Genomic DNA, 12769 nt, shown 5'->3' with positions numbered 1-12769 from the left:
TGACTTCCTGAATGGGCAGGCAGAAGTCCCTGACAGTGCAAGTGGCATGTCATGGTTACTTGCTGGGACACCAGAACACATGACCCAGACTGCCCAATCAGAAAGCCAACGAGGTGTAAAGTCATTGGCCATATAAAAGCCTCAGCAAGAAGGCACTCCTGTGCTGAATGCAAGTTCACTCTTTCTGACCTTAATTTGTCTGACTTGATAATGTGCCAGGGCCCATTGGGAATCCTAAACTTGAAAAGGCAGAACTCCCGGGGGAGACTATGTTAGTTAGAAGAACCTGGTAATAACTCTTTCTCTTTTTTTTTTCAGAAATAAATAATTATAAATCAAAGTCTCCAAGATTAATTTTAATTGTAACACTTGGAAAGAATTACATGGGACACTTAACACTGAAATGAGTAGAACCAAGAAAACATACACAGCTTCAGAATTAATACTGGAAGAAGAAACTGTGAATGCTACTTTCAGAGAGGGAATTGAAAGGTGGAACATGAAAGACTAAATTTATATGAACATTAATCTCCTGGACTATGCCTTCTGTAATGCAGGGAGGCTAGTATGGAGGACCTTAGACACTTGTGGATAAATTCTGTGAATTAATTTTAAATAATTTTAAATTTAAAAAGAATCAGATGTTTAAAAATAAAATATCTCCCAGATAATGAAGTAATATCAATACTAAACACATATTCACCAAATAACATAGCATCCAAATTATTAAATGGAAAGTTAAATGAATGAATAATAAAAATTACAAAATATATCACAGAGATCAGACATTATGACCAGGTAAATTTATACTAGGAATGTGGAGCTGGATAGTGAAAAAAACTATAGGCATAATTTGCCATATCAATAACAAAAACCACAAAAACCATATCATTACATCAGTAGATATAGAAAAAGTTTTTGGCAAAATACAACACTCAATCCTATTTTTGAAAATTGCTAGGAAACACAGGAATCAATGGAGCTTTTCTTAAAGTGATAAGTAGTATCTGTCTAAATCCAAAAGCAAGTGAGCTAGGGTGTTCATTATCACCATTATTAATCAGTATTGTAGTAGAAATGCTAACTATAGCATTAAGAAAAGAAAGAATACATTGAAGGAATAAGAATAGGCATTAAGGAAACAAACCGATTACTCTTTGCAGAAAATATAATGGTATACTTAGAGAACCTGAACAAAGCAACTAAAAACCTAGTTGAAACAGTGAACAACTTTAGCAAAATTGCAAGATGTAAAATATACCCATATAAATCATCAGCATCTCTACATCTTACCAACAAACCCAGCAGGAAAAGATAAAGAAATTTCACCTAAAATAACTGCAGGCAATACAAATTACTTGGGAGTCTATATTCCAAGAGAAACCCAGGAACCATATACATACAATTACAAGTCACTTTTCACCCAAAAAAGGTCAGCTAAAACAACTATAAAAATATTCATTGCTCATGGGTAGGCCAAGCTAATATAATAAAATGAGAGTACTAACTTAATTACATTACACATTTAGCACTGTACCACTAAAACTAGCAAGGAATTATTTTAAATAGCTAGAAAAGATAGTAAGAAAATTCATCTGAAAGAACAAAAGGCCAAGAATATCAAGGGAATCAATAAAAAAATGTGAAGGAAGGCATCTTAAGATTACCAGATTTAAAAATATATTATGAAGTAGTAATCATCAAAATGATCTAGTACTGGCTATTATCAGTGGAATAGATTAGATACACAATACACAGTAGTAAATGACCAAAGTTACCTAATGTCTGAGAAACCCAAAGATCCAAACTTTTGGAGCAAGATCTGTGGAAGAGAGAATTGAGAAGCATGCAAAAGACAGAAGTGGAGGCTGATGACCTGTCAATCCAACAAGGGTTCCATTTGGAAGGTTACCAGGAGAAGCAGTTGAAGGAAGGAACTGACCAACTGAAGGATTAGGTCTTTTAGCCTTGAAAGAAAGAAAGGAGAGGTGGTTCTCTGGATCTTGGAGATTGAAAAAGGAAGGACAATAGTCCAGAGACATCTCTTTGACTTGCTCTGTTTATGATAGTGACTGAACTGCCAGGCCTATCAATCATTCCTCCCAATTTGAACTCTATCCCAATATTCTCCAATCTAAGGCTTACTGTAGAGTTTGGGAAATTCCCAACCCTCTTACCTCCATTCTCTATCTTTTCCTGTCTTCCCCAAATAAACCCCTTGCTTAAGATAAAGAGGAAAAGTATTTTCATTTGAGACGCCACAAACTCACCCTGAGTGATTTAGAAAGAAGGGGGGGGCGGGAGGGAAGCTGAAGAGGCTGAAGAAGAGGGAGGCTGGGAGAAGAGAGAGGAAAGGAGGGTAGGCAAAAGAAGATAACTACTTGATCTGTTAATTATCAATTACCCATCAAATATAGGACCTTATTATTATCTATTACAGAGCTCATCATTTGAGAAAAATTGCTATGAAAACTAGAAAGCAGTTTGGCAGAAATAAACAACTAACAAACATCTCACTACATATCAAGGTATGGTCAAAATAGATACATAATTTGGATATAAAGGGTGATATAAGTAAATTATGGGGTGCATGGAAAAATTTACCTGTCAGATCTAGGGATAAGGGAAGAGAGGTTTTTTTTTTAATCAAATGAGACAAAGAGGATCATGGAAGCAAAATGAACAATTTTGATTTCATGATATTAAAAAGGTTTTGCACAAACAAAACCAAAGTAGTCAAAATTAGGAAGAAAGCAGAAAACAAAAAAAGTATTTTACATGGTTTCTTTGATAAAGAATTCATTTCTCAAATATATAGGGAACTGAGCCAAGTTCATAAAAATAAGAGCCCAACTGTTAAATGGTCATAGTTTATGAATAGACAGTTTTCAGAGAAAAAAATCAAAATCATGTGAAAGAATTCTCTAAATCACTATTGATTAAAGAAATGCAAATTAAAATAGCTCTGAGCTATCATCTTATACCTATCAGATTGTCTAACATGACAAAAATGGAAAATGAACAGTGCTGGAAGGGATGTAGAAAAATAGGTACACTAATGAACTATTGGTTAGTGATGTGAATTGCTCCACCTATTCTGGAGAACAATCTGGACTACGCCCAAAGGTTTATAAAACCTTGCATACCCTTTGATCCAGCAATACCATTACTAGATCTGTATTGCAAAGATGTCAAAGAAAAAAGGAAGAAGACCTATATGTACCAAAATATTTATAGAAGCTTTTTTTAAATTTGGAAATTGATGGGATGTCCATCAGTTGGGGAATAGCCAAACATACTTATTTGACTGCAGTGGAATCCTATTGTGTTATAAGAAATGAGGGAAGATATATAAAATTATGCAAAGTGAAGTGAGCTGAACCAGTAACAGCAATATTATAATGATGATCAAATATGAAAGGTAGCCACTCTTATCAATAGCAATGATTCTAGACCATTCCAAAGGACCCTTGATGAAAAATGCTCTCCATTTCCAGATAGAGAACTGATAGACTCTGAGTCCAGATGAAAGCATATTTTTTCACTTTTTTTCAACATGATTAATATAGAAATATATTGCATGACTTCATATGTATAATTGATATCATATTACTTGCCTTCTCAATACATAGGAGAGAGCCTCAAGGGAGATAGAGAATTTGGAACTCAAGGTTTTAAAAAAAATGAATCTTAAACATAAAAAAAGAATTTTTAAGGCAAAATGTGTACCTTGAAAATAATCAGGAGAACAGAAAAATCTTGAATCTATTATGGTAGGTCTCAACAATGAAATCAACAACAGAATAACTGATTAGGAATGCAAATATATAGTGGTAAAGGATAGTTTGGAAGAAGAGAAGGAAAAAGCAATGGAAAATAAAACAATCTTTATGCAAGTAATGCCTGTTTATCCAGAAGGCAGGATGCATAGAGACAACCTAAAGAATATAGGTCTTCTAGAAGAACACAAGTTAAAACAATATGAATAAAAAGTTCCAGAATTATTAAGCACATAAAATAAAGTGCCAATGGGCTGGATTCATAGATTGTTTTCGAGGAAAAAAAAATCCTATGCTGAAAATTCCAAGGCATAGTGTGACTAAATAGAACAATTCTAGTAATAAATAACACATTTTGCAAGTAATGAGTAGAAAGGCCTTAAAATATAAAGGACAAGAAATTCAAAGGATATAGGACCATTCTGCAACCATAGAAAGGAATAAAAATATGTGCTAGAAAACAAAGTAGCTCAAGATGCAATCCAAAGTGACTGACCCTGCACACCTGAACCTAATCATCAACAAAAAAGATGGACATTCAACCAAAAGGGGCATTTGAAGCAATTCCTATTTGGGGCATTTCTTTGTAAATGACCAAGTAATGTAAATAAATACAACTACCAAAAAAAGGCATAACAAATAAATCCACACACACACACACACACACACACAAAAGGTGAAAAAAAAAAACTAGAAAGAGAATTTATCTCTGAAATAGGTTAAAAATAATAAGAAAACCACAGTATGACTATTAGGAAAATTCTTTCTAAAAGTACACAAAGAAACAAGACTGAAAATAGAACATAAGAAGAGATTGTGAAGGAACAGACCTGACACACTATGGACTATACTTCACAATATCCTGCCTACAGAGGAATCTTTCTAAGTGTGTGTAGGGAGGTGGATGGAGGAGAGATGAGTTGGGAGGGTTGGAGCTAGGGGTTGGAGAGGGGCTAAACTACAGATTTTTTTCAGCTGTTTTTTTCAGTTGGGTTTTCTTGGCAGAGATACAAAAGTAGTTTGCCATTTCTTTCTCCTGCCAATTTTATAAATGAGGAAAGTGAGACCACTAGAATTAAATGACTTGGCCAGGGTCATACAATACTCTATCCACCATGCCACCTATGTGCCCCAAACTACAGAATGAGAGGGTACATAAAAGGGGAGAGGGCAGGAAGAGAAGAGAATGGAGCATGTGATGTATCCCTAATCAAGTTAATGGTAAACAATGAAGGAAAAATAACTTCTGTAATCTCTGAGGAAGAAGAGAGCCCATAAGTGAACTAGGAACATGGGAAAGGGAAGAATTAAAAGAGGGAAAATGAGAATATCTCAAATCACTGATGGAAATGGGCCCACTGTGAATGGGAAAGGAAGCCTTTACCATGGGATATAATCTGTAGGGATTTGTTGTTTAATGAGACCAGTCCCCTTGAAAGTATGTTGTTCTTCTATGGACAATATCCTGCCTCAGAAGCAGAATCAAAGTTTCTGGGGACAAATAGTATCCTGAAGGACATGGGTCCAGAGAGGTGATTTCAAGGCAAATGGGAAAATTTTTAGAGTTCTTTAAGGTTTGCAAAGCTCTTCCCATGTAAGTGATGAGGAAGGTGAGGCAAAGAGAGGCTAAATAACTTGCCCAGTTTCACACAACTAGTAAATATATGAAACAGGATTGAAACTTAGGTCTTTTTGACTTCAGATCTGGTGCTCTATCCACTGTATCACCTAACTACCAATAATTTTTTTCTTTTGAGGCAAAACTATCTTCTCTATCTTTTGTAGGCTTTGGTACATCTAAGAGTGAGGAACATTAGACAAAAAAGGACGGGGGAAATTCTAAAAGGCAATAACATAGAACTATTTAGAAGAGAGAACTCAAAATAGGTGTCTCAGAAACTTTAATTCATAAGAAATAAAGAGACTAAAGAAAGAGTATTAGAACCAAAAAGTTTGGAACAGAAAGGGGAGAATAAATGAAAATGAGAGAGAAAATGTGATGGTCTTAAAATTTCTTCGGGTTATTGATATATTTTTCTGAGCTCTTTATAAAATACCTTTAGAATATTTAGACTTTTCCTACTTTACTCTCTTTCCCTCACCTCCCTCCCTCTACCCATAGTCTTTATACTCTTTAGAGAATCTATATAACCTCTTTTGAAACAGTTGTTGCTAGGGCTATTTTTCAGATAAAGAAATGGTGATTCGATGACCTTGACAAGGAATATTTTACCAGTCCATAAGCTGCAGGTTTGTTAGTTACATGGACCCTACTCAAATGCTGAAAAGAGAGACTGCATGACATACATGACTTCTGTATTAAAATCACAAACCACTCATGTCAGCAATTATTTGCAGTTTTTTACTCACTCTAATTAAACCTTTCCTGAAGAATGTACACAATAAATTCTCTCATATTTACAGGATCATTAGGAAAAAAGGTGAAAACACTCATGACTGGAATTACTCATTGTTGAGTTCCCTAGATGAGGTACTTCTATTATAACTCTCTCCAAAATAAATTAATCTCTGCACATGATAGGCTACTGTGAATCTTAAAATTTCTCAGACTTGTGAATGTTAAAAATTCTCAGACTCTACCTTAAAACATTTGGTTAAGACCATTCCCCATTTTAAACAAAGAAGGTACTTGATCAGGAATGTGAGAACTCTAACATTACTCCACCCATACTTAAGCATACTTTAGGGGAAGAAAAGTTGTAAAACTCCTTAGTGAACAATGAAGGTACTTAACTCATACTTATAGTGAGGCCAAAACCTTAAGCTAGGTCTATTTTTAGATCTAATACAAAAGGGTGCTAAGTACCTATGAAGGTCAAATTAATCACTAAAAGGTCAGGCAACTGGCAAACTTGCAAGGGACAAGCTTAACAAAAGAGGTGTGAAGTTTTAGTCTACTCAGGTGTGAATTACTCAAAAGTTTAGTCTACTCAGGCATGAATTAAGAATGGTCAGTCCTGTGAAAATGTCTACTGTGATTGGTAGATGTGAAAACTTAGGGGAGGTGACATAGGAGAAAATTCTCTTTAAAAGGAGGCCAGAAGGCTTCTGAAGGGAGCAGAATTCAGCCTTGGAAGCTGAAGTAGAGCTCAGGAGCTGAACTGGTGAGTCTCTCTGAACACTAGAATCTTGCTTGGGACAAATCTTGTGGTGAATGGATTAAAGACTGACTGATCTCTCTCTTAAGGCTTAAACTTAGGCTGGCCAGCCCTTTCTCATTATTTCCTCTTATTCTCTCTCTCCCTTTCATTAATTCTTTAATTTGTATTAATTAAAATCTCCATAAAGCCCAGCTGACTTGATATATTTTTTATATGAAACCATATTTCCACAGTCACAGTTTATGCCAACCACTCTTTTAACTGTTACAGTTTAAGTCAACCACTCTTTTGTATGTCACACTATCCAAGGCAAAGCTGAAAACTAGAAGCACAGCAATCAATGATAGCATCATTAACCAAACCCCATAATGAACTTCTCGCATTCTGAGTTGCATGTACAATCCTTTTTCTAAGCCATATCAGAATCTCCTACTTTTGTTTGGTGTTTGTTAAATTTGGCCTTTTTAAAAAAATGATCTTTCCAGAAGTAAGACAATAATAATATTAATAAACATCTTCTCCCCACTGTACTGGCCAAATTAGGTCTGATAGCTGGAGATTGAGTTCAGTTCAGTTTCTCCTCTGACTCTTCAGCTCTGTTCAGCTCTGTTCCTTTTGAAATTAACTTCCCCTTATATTGTTGTTTCACCCAAGCTCATGTCTTCATGAACCAATAAATGATTTGGGTGGGATATTGTGAAAAATAGACTCGAATACAGGACTACAATCCCCATGAGCCTTTGCTCCACTTCCCCAGAATGTCTTGTAATCTCACCTGGGCCGAGATCGAGAAGGGATTTAAACGGAGGAAAAGGCTTTTGAGGGTCTTTTTTGGACTTCCGTTTTGGAGCAGAGGCGTCTCTTCCATGATGTGAGGTTATTTTGTCTAGGCCTCTGGCCTAGGCACATGTTTCTTACTTGTATATTCTTAATCTTTAACCTTTAATAAACCTCTAAAAAATATAATACTCCTTGCAGAGAGAAACTAATTTCTACCTGCCTCAGTCTCCCCATCTCCCCTAATTTTTAATCTTTACAGTTGGCGACCTAATGGAAAAAAGAACTTTCAGTCTTCTGATTTCTTTTCTGATCTTAAATTCAGTTTTAATATCTAGTACCTAGAAAAAAAATTTTTTTTTTTGAGCCATATCTCTCTGGCCAAGGTTTTCTACCCTCGCAAAGCTGCTACAGGCTCCGGACCTGCTGCCCACCCCACCTGGCTCGGCCCCGCCGCTTCCTGCCTGCAGCCTGCAGCCCTGATCGTCCTCACCTGGTACCTGGTCCCGGCCTTGCCCACCCCCGCAGCCGCTCCTGCTCCTGGCCTCTCACCGGCCACTGCCTGCCTATTTCTGCGCCCCAGACCCATGAGCGTGACCCCAGCCGGCTCATCACCCAGATCCTTGAAGCAGATCGCTCAGGACTCATTGCGACCAGCTGGTAACAGTATTGGCCACGTGGGCGGAGGGGAGAGACCAGAGGGAAAGGAGACCGGGCAATTTTCCCTTAGGCTAAACCTCCACGTGGCTGGGGGTATTGGCCACAGGGTGATCAGAGGGGAAAGAGAGAAAAGACTAGAGAGAAGAAACAGACTTTTCAAACAGAAACCTAAAAAGCAATGGGCTGTTTAAAAGCATTTTTGACTCTTCTGGCAATTTCATTGATTTTACCTGCCCGTCAGGGAGCAGACTCAGCCCAAAGATTCAACTTTAACTTTGGGGAGGAAAATGGGTGGCCCAGCGAACTGGAAGCCAGGCCCAGAGACGGGAGGTCTCTAGCTAAAATCTGGCCTCTGATGCTTCCCAGCTATGGGGCCCTGGACGGAGCCCTTGAACCCCATAGCCTAGCCTTTACTACTCTACCTTCGGACAATAGACATTTAAATGGATAATTAAAAACAAACAAACAAAAAAAAAACCCCAAGGAACTTTGAAGAGACTAAAGGCTACATTCTAAGGCATTTCATACTCCAATGGTTTATAAACATCTCTGTATTCTATTGCATTTTTTGTTTAAGATATAACTTTGTGATTTTAAGTTCATATATTACTGGATTGAATATTATTCTGTGAACTGAAGGTTGATTGAATTTATTTTGAATGTACTGAGTTTTAAAATTCTGTTGTTTTCCCCCTATAACTGTGTTGAACAAATAGTGTTGTGAATAAGCCCATATATGAAAAAACAGCTTTTTTCTATTTTGCTGAGGATAGATGGACGCCAGAACTGGTTATAATTGTATTAACAACCTTGGAAAATTTAATGTGCTAAATACCTCAAATGATTTGATTTTAAGGGTTTTTTAAATATGATTTTGGGAATTTTTTTTAACAATCTGGTTATTTTTGCCTGCCCCTACCACGAGGTAAGGCCCATTCTAGTAGCTGAAGTGAAATGTATTTTATAACCCCCAACCTTCCCACATGTGAATGGAAGTTGGGCAGTTAATTTCAGGGCATTTGTACCCTTAAAAAGTCTCCAAAAAGGAGCACCCCTTTATTTATACTCTTCAGCTCACTACTTTACTTGCACCAGAATGATATATAGATTCTTGATTATGTTCTAAACCCAAGATGAGTTTTACTTTGTTTAAAAAAAAATATGTTTAAATACCAAGGTTGAAAGATTGCTACGTTTGTAAAAATTGTGACAAATGTCCATCAATTCATAGGTTTTAAAAATGTCATACAGCAACTTATGTGAAATATGAAAGTGTGTTTGTTTGCTATTGTAATTAATTGGGCTATTGAGAATTTTGGGGATTTTGATATCTACATAGTTGTACTACTGTATTTTTAAAAATGAAAAATTGTTAACCTTGTTCAATTCATTTGCCTTCTACTCACAGTGATCATGGCCAGATACAAAGAGGAAATGGATCTCATTTTTTGGTGAGAAAGCCTTGTATTTTATATTTTCTTAACTGACACAGAGTGTCAATGGTTATAAGCTATATTTTTGAATTTTTTAAAGCTCTTTTATTAATATATATTTCTTGCATGTGCAATATACTTTTTCAGTTTTTTTTATTATTTTTTCTCTCCTTTTTATATTTGAAGCACATGTCACCAGTATTAAGATTTGCTTTAACCTTTTGATTTTTAAGTTTAAGATACATTTGCTAATACATGCCCTAAAAGGCTTGTGACTATAAAAATGATGCCACTCATTATTTAAATAAATTATGGGACTTTGCTTAATGATTCTGTCTGATTCCAGGACAAGAGCTACACACAAGAGCCATTTCATAGGACCAAAGAAAGGCCAATCTAGGATGGATTGATGCACTTCTAAGCCAATACAAAGGTCTTGAACCTAGTGTGAAGACTCAAGGTTACTATGTTTAACATGTGTTAAGACATAGGCTTTCCTTGTATCTACACTCACTCTGAAGCTACTCAAAGATGAGTATCCCCAAAACCTTGGCTCCTACTTGGCTTCTATAATCTGGTCCCCTTTTCTGCCTCTCATAGTGTGGTACCTTTCTGTAGTCCTGGCACTGACTGGGTAAATGCATCATTACTTAGATCATTTTGATTGGGCCCTGATTGAAGGACCTGTTATAGATTTATTTTTCTTCTACTTGGAATTTTTACATATAAGACTTTGATAGTCTATATTTCCATCCAGAAATTTTTCTTTTCTTTTGGATTTTCTGATGTCTTTTTAATATCTCCTGCCAATTGATTCATATACCTCATACCTCAGCCATGCATCCCTAACTGATTCTGAATCTTTCAATCACCCACAACACGGGGGAATGTAAAAAAAAATCATTATTTAAATTGCAAAGTTTAAATTCCTTTTGAGAAGAATTTTAGGTAAAGAAGATGCTACCTCTCTGAATCCAGAACTGAACTGTTGGAGAAGCCACCATGAAGAAGCCTCCAGACCACAAGTTGCACAAAATTGAACTTTGGGTGTGGTTGATTGAACATTTATTTGTATGTATACTTTTATGCCAAAGGGGACTGCCCCCTAACGGCTTTTTGTCAATGTGTTCAGAAATTATTGGTTTTATTCTTTTTTCTCTTATCCTCACACTATTGTAATCTTTTAAGTTGATTTTGTTTTCATGATCCTTTGGAAAAAAATTAATTTTTTTGCAAATGATCACACGGGGAAATGTGAAAAATAGACTCGAATACAGGACTACAATCCTCATGAGCCTTTGCTCCCCAGAATGCCTTGTAATCTCACCTGGGCCGAGATCGAGAAGGGATTTAAACGGAGGAAAAGGCTTTTGAGGGTCTTTTTTGGACTTCCGTTTTGGAGCAGAGGCGTCTCTTCCATGATGTGAGGTTATTTTGTCTAGGCCTCTGGCCTAGGCACATGTTTCTTACTTGTATATTCTTAATCTTTAACCTTTAATAAACCTCTAAAAAATATAATACTCCTTGCAGAGAGAAACTAATTTCTACCTGCCTCAGTCTCCCCATCTCCCCTAATTTTTAATCTTTACAGTATATCAGTATATTTCTTAAATCTCCACCTTCTTCTTTCTCTGCTCTATTCTACCTTTTTAAAATACCCAATGTCCTTTCTGATATTCTCAGGAAAGCTAATAGCAATTGTTTAAACTATTATTATTAATAATAATATTTACTATTTATTCCTTTAATATTATTACTATTAAAATATAGTCTAGGCCAATGCATCCTTTCCCAGGAATTTTTGTATTTTAGCTGTGGAATCAAGTGTTCTGATAACAGAATTTCAAATATGTTTTGTAGCTAGCAAAAATAGCTCTGGTAGAAGACAAGAGCACTAAGCTCAGAGTTAGAAAATTTTGATTTGAATTTATGATCTGCTATTTATTTGTGTGTACTCTGGGGCAAGTTACATTACTTTTCTAGTCTTTCAGTTTCCTTATATATTAAATGAGGTAAAGGATGGATCTTTAATTATCTAAATTCTGATGATCCAAGGACCTATATATATATATATATATATATATATATATATATATAAAATAAACACACACACACACACACACACACACACACACACACACACATATATATATATATAGTCAAGGGAAACATTCTAGCATCTGTGAAATATTGCTACCTGGCACCCCTACTTTGTCCAGACTTAAAGACAGTCCAAAGTCTAGAGGATGTTTAGCTTGGAGAGATTTGGGGACAACATGGTTGTTGTCCTCATGTATTGCAATGTCTGTCATGGTCAGAGCAGATCAGATTTGTTCTTTTTGAACACAGAGGGAAGAACCAAGAGTGGTGGGTGAAAATTAAAGAGGTCAGATTACCTTGATGTTAGATAAAAAACAAAGCAAACAAAATTTCCTTACCATGAGAGATGGCCCTCAGTAGATTGAGTTCCTTTTGAGGTGGCAGATTTGTCCTCTTTGAACGTCTTTAACCATTCACTAGACAACCACTTGAGTATTTAAGACAGAAATTTCTTCTGTGTATGTGTTGTACCATGGGACTGCTAAGGTCCCTTCCACTTCTTAGATTTGTGACTCTGACATTAAGCTCCCAGGCCTTAGTCACTGAGTCTGTCTCTCTGACAGAAGAGGGAAAAACTGGAATAGGCCTGCATAGGCTACCTTAACTGCCATCCAGAAATGTGGTGAGACTCAACAGAGATAATTAATAGAAGGCAGGTGCTACTATGCTGTGAAAGAAGCCACGATTTTCTGGAGTCTCAAAAAGAAAAACATCTTTCTTGCCTTTGTATTCAGAAGTGGTTAGATCAGGCAGATCAGTGGTTAGATATTTCCAGTGATGTGTGTTGGTTAGCCCTTGATGCCTCCCTTAATCCTGTGCTTTTTGGGGGGGGGGGAGGGAGTGTTGATTGTCTCACTCCTAGATAAAAGAAACTAGTTTAGTATTTGTGTGAAGGAGG

This window comes from Monodelphis domestica, chromosome 3 (genome assembly GCF_027887165.1).
Source record: "Monodelphis domestica isolate mMonDom1 chromosome 3, mMonDom1.pri, whole genome shotgun sequence".
NCBI classification, from domain to species: domain Eukaryota; kingdom Metazoa; phylum Chordata; class Mammalia; order Didelphimorphia; family Didelphidae; genus Monodelphis; species Monodelphis domestica.
The sequence above is the reverse complement of the archived record's forward strand: the minus strand, read 5'-3'. Positions refer to the sequence as shown.